Raw genomic sequence first — 21,451 nt, forward strand, 5'->3', positions numbered from 1 at the left:
AAAGCGTGGTAGAAAGCAAATTTATTAATGTTGGCTGCTTTGGGTTATTAACATATTTTGCTCCACATTCGACAGGGGAACAATAAAAGTGAATGAAAATAGTGCGCATCTCCTCGTCTTTCTCTGCAAAGCTAGAATTTGTGACACATGTTTGGGACCCGTTAGGATAGCATCTATCGGTACCATCGAATCAGACATTCGATATTCAACGATACCAAAGCATTCCGCCGCGCACAATACTGAAAGCAGCGCTCGGCACTGGCAGAGCAGTGCGGGCTCCAGTATGTGCCAGCGCACGCCAGTGAGAATTCCAGCGTCTCCAGCGCTTCCCAGTGAGCGCCGGCGTCACAGCAGCAAAGCCAGTGCCTCTACCAGTGCGACCCAGCTCTCTCCCAGTGCTTTCACCGACGTCCCAGTGAATTCGAGCGTATACCAGTGTTCCCAGTGCGGTCCAGCGTCAAAAAACGTACTGGTATCACGCTGGGGGTACTGGAACGGCGCTGGTTTTTGCAATAGGGTCTGCAGTATCTCATTGTTAAATTTTCACGTCTTCCAGTTGAATTTCGACTTGGGTAGCCTTTTACCTATACTGACATTACGAGACTATGATCGCTGAACGACACATGTTTTCACACCATAATCGCCACACTTTTGTACAAAATCTAATGATACATATGCTCCGTCAAGCCTAGCATGGCTCTGCCCCTGAGAGTGCGTGAAGGCAGCCACGTCATCACTCGATAGAAGTTGTCCAACGTCTTCGAGATTAGCTTCTTGCACAAGGGTACTTAAAGAAGAGAGCTTTATCTCGTACCGGGCGGTTTTTCACTCGGTCTGCTGCAAAACACACACAATTGAAATCTCCAAGCATTACTATTTTCCTTGCACATTCCAAATACTGGCGTACACTTTCAAAGAAGGCCGAGCGTTCATTCTCGGTATTCGGCGTGTAAACCGGTAACACACGCCACTCTAAGCCCGATAATGAAAAATTGACAAGCAGTAGCCTTCCGCTTGGCATAAAACAACCCTCTCTTCTATTATGCCCAAATTATTCCTAACGAAAATTGCGCAGCCAGCTGAAGTTCCAACAGCATGCGCTACACAAACATTGTATCTATTGCGGAACTGTTGCACCATGCGGTCCGTTTGCTCTTCGAGTTCTATCTTTGTTGCCTGCACTGCCGCTATATCAATATTCTTTTCCAAGAAAAGCCGGCTAAGCTGATACTGCCGCTTTCTGTAACACAGCCCTCGAACATTTAACGTCGGAAAACGAAGTGCAGTATCATTCGCCATGGTTATGCTTTTGTGAGAACGAACGGACCGCACGGCACCTACCACGTACTACGTGCGCTGTCAACGCCACGCTGATGCCTTACAGGAGCCTTGCGCAGCCGTCTTGGCAGCATTCGAAGGTGCAGTTCATTAGCATTTCGCGGGCATTCTCCATTAGCATTTCAAGGGCAGTTTGGCCCCACTTGGACCACATGGTGGACCGCGAAGCACAATGGCTCGCGGTTACTTAGGCTGCGGCTCCGCCGCCGTTCGATCCGGTGGTATGTTCGGCCTTGGCTTGAACTTGGCCCGACGAAAGGTCACCGCCTTGGGCGGTGGTTCCTCCAAGTCGGCCGCGTTCGGGGACCTCACCTGTGTCCAGCAATGCGTCATGACCCCGCTTGGAGACCGTGGCGCCGCTTGCTCCCCCCATTAACGTCCATAAGTTCCTGCTCTCGACCAGACGGTGACTGCGTGGCGACATGGTCTTGTCTTTCGAGACGGCCTGTGTCGACGCCTGCAGACATTGTTTCTCTTAGGCATCCCTCCTCATTCTGACTTTCTTTGTTGTTCGAGAGCGGAGTTAGCTTTGCCGCTTCACGCCCCTCGTCCTTCGGCAGCACTCCGCTCGCGGCTTCCTCGGCATCAGCTTCGTCCATGACGAGTTTTGTGGTGTCTTCTCCAGTCGGCCCAGTGACACTTGCGTAGGTCATCACGCACTCACTTTCTTCATGGCCGAAGCGCACGGGCAATGACTGCAACGTGGAACGCGACACTCTCGCCGGATGTGGCCCTTGCTGTGACAGCGCTGACACAGTGGTGGTCTTCCCGGAGCGACCAGAAGAGCCATCTCTCCGGCGACGCGTAGCTGGTGCGGAAGGTCTTCGACCTTGGTGCCACTGTGCAGTTTCAGACGCACCAAGCGTGTCGTCGACCCTTTGTCCTGAATTCCTTGAACCCTCCACTTCTCCTTCGAGATATCTGTCACCTTCCCATACGGGGCCAGCGCTACGCGCACGTCTTCATCTGGCACATTGAACAAGAGCCAGTGAAGCTTCAGACGTACATCTTGATTTCCTGGGTCGATGACCAAATATCGCTGGCCTTTCACTTTCATTTGACCGCAGGCCAATGCTTTCTTCATCCCTTCCGTACTCTTAAATGTCACCGCCCAGACATGACTCATCTGGTACGTCCCCAAGGCTATCACCTCGGGGAGCAGCGCCAGACGTGCCAGCGTATCCCGGAAATGTTCTACTCGGTAGGGCCTGGCCTGCACATCCGCATGCAAAAATTAAATATTTAAAACACTACGACCTGATGGCAGCGTAGGCAAAATAACTTCGTAGCCGTCGCTATCTTGCTCATCGTTCCTGTTACCGCGACTGTTCACAGTCGCTGATACCGCCCCTTGGGAGCACATGATACACACGTCCGCACCCTTCGGCAGCCGGAAGTGGCCTAGACCAACGAGCCAACGTATCTCAGTGAAAGCGGCACGTTTAGTCATTCCTGCTATCTTGGCAGGCCGTTAGTAGGATGAATACAAAATAAAAATGAAAATGGATGGCTCGCTTCCGGCCCGACAGAGAAAAAAGAAATGTGAAGGGCTCGTCCGGGATTTGAACCCGGGACCTCTCGCACCCTAAGCGAGAATCATACCCCTAGACCAACGAGCCAACGCATCTCACTGAAAGCGGCACGTTTAGTCATTCCTGCTATCTTGGCAGGCCGAAAGTGGGATGAATACAAAATAAAAATGAATGGTCCGCTTCCGGCCCGTAGAGAAAAAAAAAACGTTGAAGGGCTCGTCCGGGATTTGAACCCGGGACCTCTCGCACCCTAAGCGAGAATCATACCCCTAGACCAACGAGCCAACGTATCTCAGCGAAAGCGGCACGTTTAGTCATTCCTGCTATCTAGGCAGGCCGAAAGTAGGATGAATGCTAAATAAAAATGAATGGTCCGCTTCCGGCCCGACAGAGAAAAAAGAAATGTTGAAGGGCTCGTGCGGGATTTGAACCCGGGACCTCTCGCACCCTAAGCGAGAATCATACCCCTAGACCAACGAGCCAACTAGCCAAAACGGCCCTCAAACATTTTCCCCTCCATCGAAAATGCAGCCGCCGCGGCCGGGATTCGATCCCGCGACCTTCGGGTCAGCAGTTGAGCGCCATAACCACTAGACCACTGTGGCGGGGCACAGGCTGAAAATAGGACGAATGTAAAATAAAAGTGAGAATGTATGGTTCCCATCCAGCAACGGGAGCGGGGCACACGCCTTGTGTTGTATTTCTTACGTTGAAAGGGAGGAGAATGCACGAAATGCGGCTCAGGCGTGAGTGTCACGAGTGAGCGCCAGCCAGAAATGATAATCTGATGGTGATGAGCGCGGTAAAAATTCTCTGGATAAAAGGCCCAATTCTCACAGCTACCTTTTGTGTACCTATCACACCAGATTATATTCACGAGGCTACGTTTGAAACATTTACATCTATTCGCTGGAATGTATCAAACATGTGAGTAAGACAGGACTGTAATTTGCTGTCTCGGGGGACCGGTAGTTGACTGAAGTAAAGAAAGTTTGAGGTCGTCTAAATAGTGACCTGTCACGTTAAAATGCTGCGGCAGTGCTTTCGGCAATTTCATTGGTGTGTTAGGACGGTAAAATCGATGAAGGATTAATCGAATAATCGAATAAAAGTGTTCGCGCAAAACCATTAATCGCCATCGATGTTGACCTTTCAGTTAATCGGCTTAATCAATTAAATCTTTTAGACTAATCTATTCACGCTCAGTGACAAGAGTGACGCGAAAATTCTGAAATTCTGCTAGAATGCTAAGCAAGAGCAGCGACTGCATCGGAGATGTGTTCGCAATATCAGGGAATACATCTAATTCGTGTAATGTCGCGTCAACACCAGCCCATGGAGATTTTGCAAATTTTAGAATTTATTTTGCATGGCGACATAGGCAGTGCGCAGAATCTCGCGTTTCATTATCCATGGGTTATACTGTACTGAGCCGTTGGTTACTCTAGTGTTAATGTTATACACACAGGAATTGCGGTTCGGCATATCAATAAGCTGATACCTGGCGCAATTGCAAACTTGTAAAAATAATTCGCGAAAAGCGACCGGCATGGGGTGTTCCGTGCTTGCTCAATTATTAGATCATGCTATTTTTATCTTGCTATTGCTACTCAATAAAAAATCAATTGGTGCTTCTAATGCTTCATGTGAGGCAAGCGTAAATTCCAATTTCCAATGCATCTGAGGATTATAGCGAAGACAGACTATATGGTTAGACGCAGAGCAGATTATGGGCGCTTTGTGATAATTTAAGTGAAATATATGTACGTCTTTGTGCTGCTTGCAAGTAGTTAAAAAAAAGTCACAGTTTCGCCGCAAGGCCGAAGCAATGAATGCGATAGCAAGAAATTAATGCTATACGAAGTGAGGCTCGCCAATGTATACTCTCAGTTTGAACAGCGCTCCTGTTGCAAAGCGGCCGAAGCAGCGAAAGAAACTAGCGTGCTTCAAGTGTCGAGCTGTGACACTTGATAGTTCGCGCCCATCTTCTGTTTGTTCGTTTAGCGGCGTCCCTTGAGCTCGAGTGGCTTTCGTACGCTCCGTAACATGAGCGCGGACATCACGGTGAAAGCGTGAAAGATCCCTCTTCCCCTCAGCACAAGAAAACCGCGCTAGCAGACAGCGGAAGGGCAAGGTTCTCCCTGCGCAAGTATAAGAAGAAGCGAGCGAGCTCGCCGACGACTTTTAAATGCGCCTGTCGCGCTCCTAACGCCATCTCGCTGGTAATGAAACAACGCTTATAAGCGCAGCATCTCTGAGTCCGTCCAGCGGTAAATGTTGTGTATATAACGCTCGCCGTTAGCTACGTGAGGATCTGCGTTTCGTGTGCGTAGTGGCTAGCGCCACTCGCTGCGGAGGAAGAGGTCCCGGTTCGATTCCGCGCTTCGGAAGCATTTTTCTGAATCATTTTTCTTTGGGGCTTTTTATATATATATATAAATACTTATACATATACGGTGCATGACGGCGGCGACGGCAAAATCCAGCCGAGACTGTCCATATAATTGCTATCGCAATAATATGCAACTTGAATAAAACAATTGATGCCTTCCATTCCCCCTCCCCACCTATGTGCACGCTGTCAACGTGTCAACGAAGTGTCGGTCGTAGGAGCATCTGCAGTGTCCGAGTGGAATCTCACTTGCCTATGTGCGGTCCCTCAAGTTGCTGTTTGTTTGCTGCCATGTTCATTTTTAGTTGGGCGCCTCTTGGCAAGGACCATACTTTTGAAACGCAAGACGCTAGTTGTAAGAGCTAGGGTATTTGTTGTCACCCAAAACATACAGTGACACTTTTCAAGCGCGGCCGTGCCGAATCAAACACATCAGCATTTGATGCCCTTTGCTCTTAAGGAAAGGGCACGTGGCTCAAAAAATGAAATCGAACTCTTCTTTCTTGGCTTTATATATAGGATTATTTTTGCATATTGTTTATTGCAGGTTACCCATCACAGCTGTCGTTTTTTATTTCTTGTTTCGTCCTGCCGTGCCTCACTAAGCAATTAAAAAAAAAGCTATGAGGACGCTCAGCTTCGCCTTCAAGACTGGAACACGATAGCGTAATCGGGCCCCATTCGCATTCCTTTCTCATTCGCTTGATATGCTTCGCTTCTCCGTAGACCTGAACGTGCCACGAAGAAAGGATCGTCCGTGGCGCGTAACATTGGCCGTTTTAAAGGGTCTCTGCAACACTTCTTTAAGTACCCATCGAATACTCTAAGGAGTTTATTACCTCCGAATGAACCGCCGCAGAAGGTTTAGAATCCGTCGAGTACGAGCGGAGTTAGAGAGGTTGTCGCACGCTGTACGCGTAATTGCTTTCTCTCTGCTCTCGTCCCGACGAAAGCGCTGAAGCTAAGCAGGGAGGGTGGCACGGGGGAAAGAAGTTACGTCACGCGCGCGTCATGAACGTGAGCATTTTTTCTTGTTTTTTCTTGGAACGCGCGGCTTACTTTTAAGGTTGCCGCCTTTCACCCAAAAAAAACAAAAAAAAAACGGCCCTCCGGAGGCGCTATGTTAATTCTTTGGCATTCAGTGCCGTTTAATGCAACATTACTTCCTTGAGCGAAACAGATTAATGTGCATGTGCACAAAAACACAACACTGAGCTAACCAACTAGTCTAACGGCTGCTCAAAAATACCCGTGATTGAAATGGCGTTTGTACTAAAAGTAAATGAGGTTTTAGTTATACTGTGAATGTGCTGCACTGAAAAGGAACCGCACATACTTCACCACTAAAAAAGCTTTTCTTTGCGTCTGTATCCAGCAGGCCAGAGACATTGCATAAACGAACGTTAAAATGTATAGAGTGATATACCACAAAAATACAGAAATTTATATATACATCACGCGCAATAATATGCTCTGCTCCAGTGATTATATACTTGAAGGGATCGTAAAAAGGGGCGTAAGAGTTTTTGATGATTGGCTATAAGTATTGCCACGCGTGTTATTTTCGATGTATTCGGGCTTTACCCGCAAAGACTGTTTGCAGCGCTCCGCGCAGACCGCGCCGCGATGTTTCAGAAGTTTCACGATTGTTTTAGATCATTCCATTAGAGTGCGCGCAGGACGCAGAGTAGTCTAGTTTCTTGGAGAGATTACGCAGCCACCAGCGATGACGCTGGAATCTTCGATGGCACACGTATAAAAGCCGACACGCTTTACCGCTTGTCAGATTATCGACGGCCGACGCTCTGTTATGGTGGCTAGAGGGGGAGGTGCCAGCATCGGCCGGGCTGCGCCGTGCAGCCGGTGCGGCACGCTTTTCATGACGCCGACAGGTGGCGCGCTCGTCGTCTCCGAGATTCTAGAGCGAGGTCTGGCGAAGTGTCTCGTGGATTCTCCTCCGGCAAAGTGCGTGTTATGTCACCTGTTGCTTTCGCCTGCTCGGCTTTTGTTTGTACGTATTGGTGCCTGATGGCCAAAGGCGTTGCCGTAGCCACCGGCGCTTCGCGGGAAACCTGAATTCCTTTGTCAGCGAACGCGTCTATGGCACGCTGTCTACTAAAGTGAGAACGCATGTTGCGTTTTCGCGACCGAGAAACGTACGTATGTCGCGGTTTTTGCGAGCGAGAAAGGCATGTAACGTTTTTCGAGGCCGATAAACGTATGCCGCATTGTTCGCGAGCGACAAACGCATGTCGCGTTTTCGCGCGAGCGAAAAAGGAATTGTGCGGCGAACGCCGGTGTTGCTGCCGATCTCGTCAGCGCACAACATTTTCTGTCGTGAAGTTGTGTCGTCCCGCGATAGATTACCGTCGCCGTCACCGGACCAGAGGACGCGTGCCTTGGTTACTTTATGCGATCGACCGAGCCTCGCAAGAAAGCGAAAAGCGTCCGCTACATTGCGCCGACGCTCACCTGCGAGTTTTGTTTTTTCATGTGTTGACGCTACGTGATGGCAAAACTGCAGAGACAGCAGAGACATTGTTTCGCCCCTGGATCCACTACGGGATACGTCTCGGACAGGAAAAAAGATAGATATTAAGGTTCTCTCATCGCAGTTATCCCGCCTATGATGAACGTCGACCGCCAGGGTTGGGAACGTTCCATTACAAGAGTGATAAGCCCGGACAAGAGACAGCGTTGTCTGTGGACTTCACTTCGACGAGAGGTTTATATTTCGCAGCTACACACATGTGATCACGTGAAACAGTGGAAATTCCCCGTGGTCGCCCTTCCTAACACCAGACGCGGTTCCAGCTTTGTTCCCCAACGTCGCTGCGTACCTTTCCAAGAAGTTGCCAGCGAATAGGGGGGCATAGCCCCCGCAAACGACCACCCACTGCATAAGCCGAGGTGCAGTGTTTTCCAATCGTTACACTCCCACACAAAGCTTCAACAGTACGAAGCAATTACCAAAGCTCTTGTTGTCCTGCTTCATTGATATGTTTGCGTAATCTCGAAATTTGTTGGTTATATGGTTAGTGTGCGCCGTAAAAGTCGTGGACGGAAAACTCGCCTCGCGTCCGTACCAAACACCTCCGAGAACCTAAGCTAGCGCGCGGATGAAATCTCGGAGCCGACAGACGCACCCGAGGACGCCCCCATGGGCGGCGCTGCTGTCGGCACCGAGATGCCTCCCGCGCCGTCGCATCGTCATGAAAAATGCTTCGTCTCCGGTGCCCGTTGCTCACACCTCCCCCTCTAGCCACCATAGCTCTGTTAGCCGCTATCGGTGCACAGTGTATATTGCTTGCAGTTTGACTTTCCGTTGCCCAGCCACAAGTTCAGCCAAATAAAGAGTTTCATATGGGACACGCCGACTGCTTCCTTCGTCAACGTCACAACCCCGTGACAATATTTACCGTCGTAGTTGTTGAACTGACGCTTAAAACGCCCCAGAAAATAAATACTGCGATATTACGAAAAAAAGAACGGCCAATGGCGGCCGGTCTTAGGTGCGGACCGGCAACCGGCCCGCTATCTAAAAAACCGGCTGGGCTGGTCTAATACCTGAAAGGTGACAGTCCTGCTTACGTTCAATGTGATCGCGAGCGCGCGCACGGCCACGTGGCGGCCTCTCGCGGCGGTAGCGGTGACTATGCCGCTCACGACGCTCTAATCAGCCATGGCCGTGCCTTTTGGTATATGACGTGGTCATTTGGGTTATGGCATCATTTGCCGAGAGAAGAGGGAACGATTTCTAGCTGACTTTGAGAATTATTGTAATTCCAGGCTACGTGTTGCGCTATAATGTTTGGCTCGCGGGTTCTCAGGAGCCTCGACTACCGATGGGCAGCGTTTTCTGATCATGTTGAAAAAGTGTTGGCAGCGTACCTTTAAACTCTTCCAGAATGCCTACTGCAAGTGCAGTCGCGAAGTGCCCACGACGCCATAGTTCACGATTTCCCGAAGTAGCGAAGTACCCACTACGCGCCTGTAGACCAATACGCGCACCAACGCAGCTGCACACTTTGTTGATGTCGTGACGCTGATTAATTATGCCTGAGCACTATGTAATGGGTGGGCCTTTGAACCACCCACTCGCTATGTACCTGGCATGGTGTGGCGCGTAGAGTGATTCTACGCTTCTGTCAAGCAATATTACATCAGTTAACGCTACTCCTCGAGCTACTTGACCCTACATAGGATTTTTTCCCGAAACAATGTGAAGCACTAGCGTGGCTCTGTGGTAAAACACCTTACTTCGACGCGGAATGGAGGGGTTTGAGTCCGGCTCGAACTCGTGATGTTTATTTTTTCCATCCGTCGTGATTTTTTTCTCATAACCAAGGCCCAGACGGCGACTTTCTGCGACACGGGAGGTTAAACATCGTCGCGTTAAAACCAACTGGTGGGCTAGTTGGTATTGCGTAGATTGAGGCTTACCGTAATAGAACAACAAAAGTAGGATGACGAAGGACACGAACACGCCACAGTGTTTTGTCCTTGCGTGTTCTGTCGTCTTGCGACGTTTCTTAATTGCGCTAAAGTTGAACATATGCACTCAATAAGCGCCATTTTGTAGCGGCATTGCTTGTTCCACAACATTCCAGGAACACTCCCTGTTCGACCATTGTTACCTAACGGGTCCATCATTCCCTGGGTTTCTGTCTTGCTTAGTTTTATACCACAATTTGTGTATCCTTTCATTAGCCATTAGCGCCTACTATATTTAGTATTAAACAAAGCAATAAATGGGCTTGCGGTTGCGGTGTTCGGCTGCTGATCTGAAATGCGCGAGTTTGACTTCGGCCGCGGCGATCGCATTACGATAGAGGCTAAATGCAAGAGACCCGTGTACTATGCGGTATGAGAGCATTTTAAAGAAGCGCAGGTGGTCGAAGTAATTCGGAGCCTTCCACTGCGGTTCTCTATGCATAAAATCGCATTGGGACGTTAAACTTCATAACCAACGAAAACAAATGACATCACTTCTCAGACCTTTATTCCACCTAGCAAACAAATAAGTAGGGTACTACACGAACTATGAACCATGTTTCAGCTTTTTTGAATGCGCCCTTCGAAAATTAGATTAATCGAATAAAAAACTTTCATCAAAATCGATTAATCAATTAATTGCCAAATTAGTGAACGATTATTGGTTAATCGATGAAAAAGATGAATCGATCATCCCTACGGTGTGTCCGGGCGATGCCCGTTTAACCTAATATTAAGATGCTGTCCTATTTGACCAATGTATAATTTTTGTGACAACGTGAACACTCGAGCATGTAGATAACGTTTGAATTAGTGCTGGAAAAACTAGATCTTATACGATGGACGTAATCACTTCCGGTGCTTTTAACTATAACGTCAGTTTGAAGGTGTTTGCAAGCCTTATATCTGGGATGAGAACAAGCAGTCATGTGGGCAGTAGAGTTTACTTTTGCATGCACTAACATGTCTTTAAAGATTCTATTATTCTGATTAACGACCTCTGGTACTACGAGAAATGCTTCGGGAAATGCGCTCTCCTCCTCGAGTTTGCGGTTGGGAGAGGGGTACGAAGCATACACATACATTTGCTAAGGTAAGGCAGTTGATATCTTGAAGTAGGCAAGGTCGCTTATCGAAACGTCGGCTCCTTCGGCACTCCCTGTGCAAGAATTTTTCCGTAATGCTATAAGTCGTACATAAAAAAAGCAACCTAACAACGAATATTAATTTGCTGGTTTTAAAGTGCGCCATGTAAAGTTTCGTAGTCCAAAACCACAAGAAATGCTTACACCAAGAATGGGACATTTTTATAGAATACAGTAAGTGTGCACGACCTCGAAGAGTATGAGGATCGCTTTCCATCGACATTTCAAAAAGTAGGCACACCTTGGTTTCCTTTGTTTGGATTTCTAAAGCCCACCAATCGCACAATCGCAATGTCGAGTCCTGTTGCTATGATTTGACAATGACCACTCGTTCGACGACCTCGCGTCGTCCTGCCACTTGCATTCAATCACTCATCAGGTGCCTGTGAATAGAGTGGCGGAACAACGAAGAATAAACTACTCCGTGACCTTCGTCGGCGTTGGTGCTAAACATGCATGCATCTCCCATTTTTCTATGCGCACGAGGATGCGCTAGATCCGGAAACGTCGCTTACGAGACGAACGTGGCTTTCTTCTCGTCGTTCCCATTTGTCACCTCTGATTTTCTTGGATGGAGTTCTATAACGTGCACCTAAGCTCAGTACACGGGCCTCAAGCATTTTCACCTCCATCGAAAATGCGGCCGCCGCGGCCTGGATTTGCTCCCGCGACCTTCGGGTCAGAAGTCGAGCGCCATAACCACTAGACCACCCTGGCGGGCTACAACGACATAAATAGGAAATACGTGAAAAAAAAAAGCCAGCAACAAAAAACATATACTATAGACGACGACATAGAATGATGTAGACGACGACCCTACGATGTCATAGATCACTGTTCGCTGCGGGCGGTGGGTCACGACTCTTCCGAATATTACGCGTGCCCGCGATACCATCGACCACACTACTTGCTGACAAAACGTAAAATTCTGGGGCAGCAATGTTTCTTCGACATCCCCGCTGGCGAGTCATCGAGTGAAGCCTACTCTAAAAAACGTTCCGCCCGGAGGTAAGAGGTTCACTCCAATGACTCTGATAGTAGTGACATGCGGATGCATCAGCCAACAAAGCGAATAGAATATCGGACATGTATTACCGGAGACGGTGCGCAAGTAATTTAAAGGGTCCTGAAATACATTTCCAAGTAATCATCGATTTCCCTCAGTATCGGAAGTTATTGCCTCACAAATAGATCGCCGCAAAAGTGTTTTCGAATCCGTCAAGAACGAGCGGAGTTGCAGGAATCTGTCGCACGCTTTAAGCGCTTTTTCTTCTTTCCTACCGAGAAGAGATTTTTGTGTGGAAAATAGAAGAGTGGGGAAGTGACACAGTAACTGACTCTCAGGGCGAGCACACACCACAACCGCGTCACTTGGGGGGGGGGGGAGAAAAAGAGAGAGAGGAGAAGCTAGAAGGGGGCAGAGGTGAGAGCGCAGCGTGAGCTACATAGAAGGGGGAGGAGGGTTTATGACAAGGGAAAGAAGCTACGCACGCGCGTCATGAACGCGAGCGCTCCCTCCCGTGTGATTTCGGTTCGCGCTAGAGTTTGGCTACTGTTTCATTTTTCACACACTATAGATCGTGGCGCCGGCGGCACGTGGCGGCACCCTTGGGACGAGGAGCGCATCTGATTCCAACGCCATTATGGTGTATGTCATTATCGGTCAATAGTAGCAATCTGATGTTGTGGACACCCACTTTCCCTTTAAACGTGTATGAGAGAGAGAATGCTTGATAGAGTGGCAACTTCGTGCTGCACTTGTGAACTCTCCTTACGCGCGCGACTGCAAGATTTTGCTGATCTGTTCATAGCAGCGTCTGCTTTCAATTGTATATGCTTTTTTCAGCAAGACGGAGGGCGGTTAAGCATCCTCTGAGAAGGAAGCGACAGTCGGCGGTTCCACCTATGCCGCCACTTCTCTGACTCGACGGGGAGGCACGTCAGCCTTCCAGTTATTACAGCGAAAGCTGTGTATGAGATATTTCACCGGCCGTTTTTTGGCGCCGTAGTTGTCCGCCACCGCCGCCGCCGCTGCCGCCGGTGTCCGTACCCAGTATCGCTCGAACTAAGAAAAAAAAAACGAAATAAAAAAAAATTCCAGGATGGAACGAGTTCGACCTGGTCCCTCTGCGTGGGAGCCCAGTATTCACCTCTTAGCCATGCCGTTTCTTTTTTCTATTATCACCGTTTCATAACACGGCACAGGAATAACAGCAGAAAAGACAACAACAGACACAACTGAAGCAATGTCAATGCAGTGCACACCTATGATTAGTTACATGCCTAAAATTCCTTTAGGTAAGCCAGGGGCTCAAACCGTGGAAAGCCAGTCAGGGACAAAGTCTTTGTTGTTTGAGTACATCAACAATTTGACAAATGATTTCGCGAAAAAGCACGCGTGATGTCTCCTGTCAGGGTGCTTGAAACTGCTTTGCAAAAAGGCCCTATACAGGCTTCATGTCGGGAAGGAACCACATTAGCATATGCAATATAGCGTGGTAAAGAGTAAAATAAGCACCAAGCGTCGCACAACGCGAATTCTGTAACAAGGCGTCACACAATGCGAATTGCGCAACGAGTAGGTTGTTGAATGCTTCAAACCCATTATAAAGGGCTCTGCCATAATTCTTCATCGTCATCAGGCACAGCATCAACAAAGTGTGCATAATGCCTTACATGCGTTTAGCAGGTACCAACGCTCTCCCTAGAATGACGAAAAATGGCACAGTGCCTGCTGCCCTACTTCTCAAAAATTACAATGATTTATAGCGTAGCGGGTTCCTCGGAAGTGCACTTGTATGGGTTGCCAAGGAAGCCCATAAGCGCATTATCCACTTCCTCGGGGTCACAGTAAAATTACAGTGATTTATAGCGTAGTGGGTTCCACGCAAGTGCACTTGTATTTGTTGCCAAGGCACCCACAAGCGCATGATCCATTTCCTCGGGTCTCAGTAAAGTTCTTCGCCCCCCCCCCCCCCCCCGTCTCTCTCACGTCAACGTATGGTATACAGTAGGACGGGCAGGGAACAGCGACCGGGCGTCACCCAACACAAATTACATAACTGGTGGGGCCGTTTAAAGCTTCCAACCCATTACAAAGGGCTGAGCCATAATTCTTCATCGTCACCAGTCGTCGCGTCAACAAAGTGCACATAATGCCTACAGACGTGTAGCTGGTGCCTCGCATCTCCGCAGAATGACGAATAATGGCTTAGTAGTTATTTCTTCCCAACTTCAAAAAAAAACTGTGATTTATGGCGCAGTGGGTACCTTTCTAATGTACTTGTATTGTAGCCCCAGGGAGCTAACAGGCTCTAGAAACGCCGCTCTTCCAGCTTTCGCTGTGACTGTGCTGCGGTTCAGCGCAGGCACTGGTTTTTTTTTTTGACATACACAAATGGGCTGTCTCGTGTTTTCAGCACGGCGTATTTACACGCTTAATCCCAACTAAATTCTCCTAACGGAGGTACCATTCGAGACTTGTCACTTTACGCCTTGTACATTTTATAAGGTATCCCCGCTCGAGATGAAATATCCTATAGCCGTATTCAAATCTCATCGCGCACGGTCATCCGCGTCATCCAAAACGTGAAGTACTGATGCCATAACATAACGTAGGGCTCACCCCTTACGTTTACGATATTAGGCCGTCCGTTTATGCCATCCACTGTGAGGGGCAAGTCTTCAAGGCCACCTGCAGATGGTCTGAGAGAAAGAACGCGTCTCTGAACCCAGAAATATGTTTTCGAGTGTCTCTGTTTTTTTGCAGATAATGCGGAGCGCCGTGGAAAGAACAGAAGAAAAAAAAAAAAACTTTGACTTTAACGAAATACTCGAATCACACGAGATATTTTTATCAAAAACTCCCATGAAAGAGTTTGCGAGGAGAGGTCATGGCACCCCTTCCACTACTCACGCCTCTGATCAATATTGAGGTGGCCCATAAATGCTAATGTGCCGAGATATGGTGTGAATAGACTTGAGTATAAACGTAAGCCAATATAAGGCTGACAGTCATGGGGGATGAGTAGATAGGACCATAATTCGGCACCGAAAGGTGAGCTCACTCGGACTCACTCACTGAGAAATATATATTGCGCTAAGGGCTTCTCTCGGACTCACTCTCATCAATATTTTCCTCAACGTGACTCACTCGGACTCACACTAAAATTTTCTTCAACCGGACTGACTCGGACTCAAACTCGCCAAAAGATTACTCACCCAGACTTACTCAGACTCGCGGCCAGATCTAAGTCCGAGTGAGTCTGAGTGAGTCGACTCATGAGCGCGCTTGCCGACCTATGGCGGTAGCCTCATTTAGGCACTGTAGGCCTGCATCGCAGATGGCCTACAGTGCCTGGTCGTGAGACGCGAAAGACAATTTTAACAGCTGAAGCAATTGACAAATTTCTTTATATAGTGACGTGATTGCCGTGATGAAGGAAAACTTCGCCACAGTTTGTTTCCCAGTGTGCAGCCGACAGGGACCACTGTCGACAGGGGGAGGGGGGGCTAGAGCTTCCCTTGCCCCCCCAGGTAGGTACGCGAATGCGACCCACCACGGGGGCATGAATAAAACACACTATTTCGACGCGATGTGGCGTTATATTTCGCTCGTATACAGATACTATTGAACAAGTGCAGAAAAATTAAGTAATACAACAACAAATACATAATCCTAAAGGTTAAAGTCAGACGCTAGTTGCGTTGGTGCTGCCAGTCGGCAGCACCAACACCCCAAGCACCCCTGTTTTCCCACCCAACCGACTCCTTGTGCCCGCCGAGGCGCCGGTCCTTGAGTGAGCTGACGCAGAGGCGTGACAACGGTACCGTCGTCCTGCAGACTGTTGGGCCCTGCAGCCACGGCGGCATCCCAGCATCTTCGCTTCAGGGGCCTCGAACGCTTGAGGCAGCCACGGTAGGAAGGCATGCCCGGCTCACCACGTTGAGGACGCCGATACAGCTGTCTGGAAAGTCACGTGGCCCAAACGTCGTCGTCTTCCTCTGACTGCGCTCGCTCACGACGCCCCGGTCGCTGTCGCCACTGTGTTCGTGCAGGTGTACTTTGCTGTAGACGCTAGGCGCGACGGTGGTGCAGCCACTCGGCCGGCGTCGTCCTGCTCGTAGCGCTGCCAGCAGCGGCTGCAGCTCCCCTCGGTGTGCAGCATGCTGTCGAGCCCCTTGCAGCTGGCGTCGTTTGCGGGGGAAACAGCAGCGGTTGTTCGTCTTCAGTCGTCCGGCACTCGCAGTAAGATGAGTCAGAATGGATTCTCGCCTGAAGTCCCAGTGATGAAGGGATTGTCGAGCTGGAGGCCGCTGTGCACGACGGGCTTTGGCATTCTTTCGCTTCATGACCCCTTGGAGAATGTTCAGGTCGTCCTGGACTTGAACGAAAATGACTTCCTGTTGGACGTCGTCACGGCGTTGCATTCGGCAGACAAAGCCTTCCATGCACGCGCTGGCGTTCCTTCTTTATCGTCGTCTTCGCTTTGCACACGTGCGCTCGTGATCGGTGGGAAAAAAAATTCCGGCAGATCCCTCGCACTGTAGGAGTCAAAGTAATGGTGCTTCTATATGTTCCGGAGACGCTCCTGTCACGGGCCCGATAGTGGAAATACACAGCAAATTAGAAAATATTTTCAAATAGGCAAAAAAGCGCAACACCGGAACCGCAACCCGACCGAGCAGTACTGTCTTCGCGTGACGTAAAGATGATGATGATGATGATGATGACCTCTTGCTTATGGCGCTCACCCACAAAGGCGGATGGGCCAAGAACCGGGCGGCAGGATCTTTGACTTAAATTTTTATGAAACTAAAGACAAATGCTGTAACTTTAGACTAAAAGAGAGAAAAAAACATAGCTAATACTTGAAAATTCCCTAGAGCAAGCAGTCAGAGTATCAGATGTGATGTTTGACCGATGTAACAACGGGTTGTAATTAATAATGAAAATAAGCCAATATACACTAGCATGGCAATCTTTTTGTTTCCTGTATGTAATCAAGCGCGGTCGCTGATCCCGTCACGCCATCGTCGAGTGTACTACAAGGGTACACTGCTTCGGAAGCACCGACGCGCGCTGAAAACGAAATTTTAGATTGCCACCTGCTCTGTAATTCTGATTAAATCGAAGGGTTTATCCGCTTCGGCTGTGCGCTTTACAACATTTGAAATCACTGCAATATGCAGTCGCTGTCTTTGAAGGCGTCTTATATTTTATAGGCCAGCACTGGGTGCCGCAGTGCAGGACGTATGCAAATGAGCCCGGTGTCAGCCTTTACACGTATCCGCAGGGTAAGAAGCTGCGTGAAGCTTGGATTGTGAAACAGAAACGGTATACAGCCATGGGCTACAACACTCGTGTGCAGCCAGCGGTTCCGCGAGGAAGATTTCTGCTTCGGAACGTTGTTCGACGAGTACCAGAAAGCGCTCACTGAGACGCAATGCCCGTGCACGTTCGTCGGCTAATGACGCCTTTTTCCCGCAAGCTGACCCACATGTTGCTCACCTCCATATCGACGCCAAAATTAGGTTCATTCATTCCCAAATTCAAGTTGCCCATCCCAACCTTATTTGTTTTCTACGGTGCCTTATGTATTCTTGTAAGAAAGGTACCACGCCTTTTGCGTTTTAGACACGATTTTGCCGCCAAAATTGCTGAAGAACTCACGAAAGAATGTTGCGCATTCAAACTTTCCATTACTGTCTCTACACCTTGCTTTTACCCCAATTTGTAGCTACTTGCTGCAATAACCTCTCTGTTTTTCACTGCGATTCCCAACTCACACGTCCTCGTTTTCATTGTGAGCAAGGCTCCCGTCAGGGAAGCTGAAATGTCTTTTTTGGTGTCTTTTTCGTGATCGGTGTTCCTCATTAAATTTTTATGAACAAGAGATGTAGGGAGGGGTGGATCAATCCCGAAGGCCTTCTCGATTGCACTGCAGGATCGTGGTGGAGGACGTGTTAAAACTTCAAAGTGACGGCTTCCGGCCCATGCCCGCATACCCCCGGATCGCCATTACATCGAAAAATGTTTTGAGCCCAGACAACTCAGAAATAGACAGTCTATGGCTATATTTTGGCTAGGAAGCGCTGTCATAAACATACTGGAGTGGGTCGACAGCGTTACGCTAGCATCGTTTAATCGAGACCCCCGTGGAAGCTAAAATAACATGCCGCACTCACTATAAGCTTCACTACGCGGGTGCAATTCCCGACCACGGCGGCTTCTCATCTCGATGGGGGCAATATGCCAGAGCACCCGTGTACTTAGATTTAGGCGCACGTTAAAGAACAGTAGATGGTCATAATTTCCGGAGTCCTCCACTACGATGTCCCTCATAATCATATAGTGGTTTTGGGAGGTAAAACGCCGATAACAGTGCTGGGCAGTATCGAAGATACATGTATCTTAGATACTATCTTAGATACTCTTTGGGTATCTTGTATCTGTATCGCGATACGTCTCGCAAGACGAGTATCTGTATCTGTGTTTCCGATACATTGGATAATGTATCGTGTATCTTAAGGTACAAGATACTGCTATCGCAACACAACCGTGTGCAACAATATCGCTGGCCAAAGTCCGCTCCTCAAACTGGCGCACTAAGCCAGTCTGAATAAAACTAAGGGCTGTGACGTCATTTTAATCTTCCGCCAGAGTCCGCAGTGAGCGCAGATGAGCCGAGTCACGTGCCAGCGCTCGCGCAACTTGACAGAATCAAGCGCGCGGGACGTCTACGCCCAGCCCACATGTCTTTTGTTTTCTCGATTTCTATTTTCTTTTTAGTTGCGCCAATGCCATGACACTTGCTCTTAGCACTGTCCTGCGCTGCGTACTCCAATACATGCGGCGTCTATCGCGGAAGTTCTGATTTTGCTATAGTGTCGTTGTGAAGATTCTCTTGCGTTTGCTTCCTAACGAAATCTGGTGCTCGCAAGAATGAGGCTGCTTATACGCCCCGATAGCTTATATCAAATAACATTCTAACAACTTTATCACCAGTGATATTGAGGCTAAATCTAATAGAGCAAACATTTACCTAACAGAATATCTCTGGCATACCCTACTTTTTTCTTCTTACTATCTTTATTCAAATAATTTATGAAATCCTAATTGATTGTTACCATAACTGTTTTCTTAGCTGTCCTTTTTGCATTGCATAGATTACATAGGTCTCTGCACTGTGTTTTCTAGGTCTGGTCACTGCAGTATGTATTTTGCAACGGGCTACCAAAATAAGACGTCTGCTTTGTTACTTTTAACTGTCCTGCATTATTTCTACTACTGTTTACACATTTACACGTGGCCAAGGCGATTTTGAAAACCAATATATAATTATGTGGGCGTGCCTTGAGTATTCATGTGGAGGTAATCTGCGATTCGCTGATGACATTACATTGATGAGTAACGCGGGGAGACGAATTACAGCTCATGATTACTGAACTGGATACGGAAAGTAGAAGAGTAGGTCTGAAAATAATATGCATAAAACTAAAGTATTGTGGAACAATCTTGCAGAGAACAGCGCTTTGCGATAGGGGGCGAGACACTGAAGTTGTAAAGGAGTACGTCTACTTAGGACAGGTAGTAACCGCGGAGCCGAACCATGAGAGTGCAATAAACTAGAAGAATAAGAATGGTATGGGGCTCATTCGGCAAGCATTATCAAATCATGAATACAGTGAACCTCGGTGATGCGATCACAGCTCATACGAATTACGGGGAGCTACGAATTTTTAGTTGGTTCCCGGCCAAGGCCCATTGGCCTGCAGTGTAATGGAGTACGGGTTGTGCGAACCGATTTCACCCAGCGACGTTTGATACGAACGTACGCTACCGCCCAGGTACGAAGAGGTGCTGTCCGCGCTGTTGCGGAAGACGCGCCAAGCACGTGCGAGCGCGGGAACGCAAGCGTGCGGGCATGCACGCCGCACCGCCAAATTGTCAGAATCACGGTGTAAGAAAAACACTTTTTTTACGGTCAGAATAAACCTTCAGAGACGCGTCACGGCCTCCGAGATTGTGTGTGCAACCTTTGAGGCTCTTATGTGCCTCCGTGTGCCTTCGCGTTTAGATTAGAGAGGACATTAGGGCCAATGCTTTTAAATGCGAAGCATTTCTTAGCGAGCCTTTGGCACTTTGAGCGTTTCTATCTATCTATCTATCTATCTATCTATCTATCTATCTATCTATCTATCTATCTATCTATCTATCTATCTATCTATCTATCTATCTATATCTATCATCTATCTATCTATCTATATCTATCTATCTATCTATCTATCTATCTATCTATCTATCTATCTATCTATCTATCTATCCGCCTACGTCTGGGTGCTCTCATGAACGCCTCCTTAAATTGGTGTTGACCAAAATTGGCATGGGAGGGTAAGAGGATTTGACGAATATGAATGTCGGGTCATGACATTGATAACGTCGAAATGCTGTCGCGTACGTCGTCAAACCCTTTCCTCCAGACACGTGTGGCACATACCCGTTTACACGGGCCGCGGTGTGCGGGTATGCGCCACAGGAGGTTGACAGTTGTAGCTGCCCAGGCACGGCGACAACAGACTTTGGTAATTTACACGCGAAAGCGTTAAGAAAAATCGACGTTTCAGCGTTGACCCGACGAATCCAAAAAATAAATCACGAACCGCAGCGGAATCAAACCCAAGCATTCTGCTTGGCAATCAGATATTCTACCACAGAGCCACGCGAGGTCTGTAAACTGGTTCGGAAAAACAGCCTATGCAGGCGTAATGTTGGTGCAACGTCAGTAGTGGTTGTGGTGCTGGCTACCTAATTCTACAAGAAAGCAATAAACGCTACATATGTGCTTCTACGATACAGGCGTCATATCATGTTAACGTATGTGGTTCCAGAGTTGGCTCCGCTTTTATAGCAGTCTAATAAACATTACATTTGTATTTTTATGATTCAGCAAGCTATATTAACAGAAATACACTAACGAAAGTTACGTATCATATTCACATGATTGTACCAGAAAGGCATTTAGTTTCGATATACTGACGTATGTACTCTAACATGAGGCGAGGTTACGTCGCACAATAAGTTACCCTTTGAACGCCAGTGTTGTCGACGTGCCTGGTAAGCCCACAATGTGCACACAGCACTTACAAAAAAAAAGGTCGATCCACCTCGTAACGCTTGGCTCAAAGCCCTAAAATACAGCATAGAAGTACTCGCTGACTGCTTCGCAATAAACCGATTCCAACAACGCGTGGGATCTGCCGAATTTTTTTCTAACGCGTCGACGCGGGCTGCTGTCGTTGTACTGTGTTTATACGCGGCTGCCTCGTGTATCAGACATAATATGAAGGTGGACGAGGGACCGAAAGAAGGCGAGGATGTCTTGGCGAAGGAGTCAGGCCTCACAACGTCAACGTGCGCGACCGTTGAGGTCGCACTTGTGCTGCCACGGTCGTAATTCTCGCAAAAAAACATCCGCAACACCGCAATAACAAAATCATTACACAGGACCGTGGTTCTGTAAGTTTGTGGCCTTGATCCATCGCGTCAA

At 48.3% G+C, this 21,451-nt stretch overlaps 3 non-coding genes across 3 annotated transcripts; all 3 read right to left on the reverse strand.

Annotated features, from left to right (window-relative positions):
* Positions 1-2,885: 2,885 nt before the first annotated feature.
* Trnap-agg (transfer RNA proline (anticodon AGG)) lies at positions 2,886-2,957 on the reverse strand. The gene has a single exon. It is a non-coding gene; the product is annotated as a tRNA-Pro (tRNA).
* A 125-nt stretch (positions 2,958-3,082) lies between these two features.
* Positions 3,083-3,154, reverse strand: Trnap-agg (transfer RNA proline (anticodon AGG)). Its single transcript has one exon. It is a non-coding gene; the product is annotated as a tRNA-Pro (tRNA).
* A 126-nt stretch (positions 3,155-3,280) lies between these two features.
* On the reverse strand, positions 3,281-3,352 carry Trnap-agg (transfer RNA proline (anticodon AGG)). The gene has a single exon. It is a non-coding gene; the product is annotated as a tRNA-Pro (tRNA).
* Between the last annotated feature and the right edge of the window lie 18,099 nt (positions 3,353-21,451).

Source organism: Rhipicephalus sanguineus, chromosome 1 (assembly GCF_013339695.2).
Source record: "Rhipicephalus sanguineus isolate Rsan-2018 chromosome 1, BIME_Rsan_1.4, whole genome shotgun sequence".
Taxonomy (NCBI): Eukaryota; Metazoa; Arthropoda; class Arachnida; order Ixodida; family Ixodidae; genus Rhipicephalus; species Rhipicephalus sanguineus.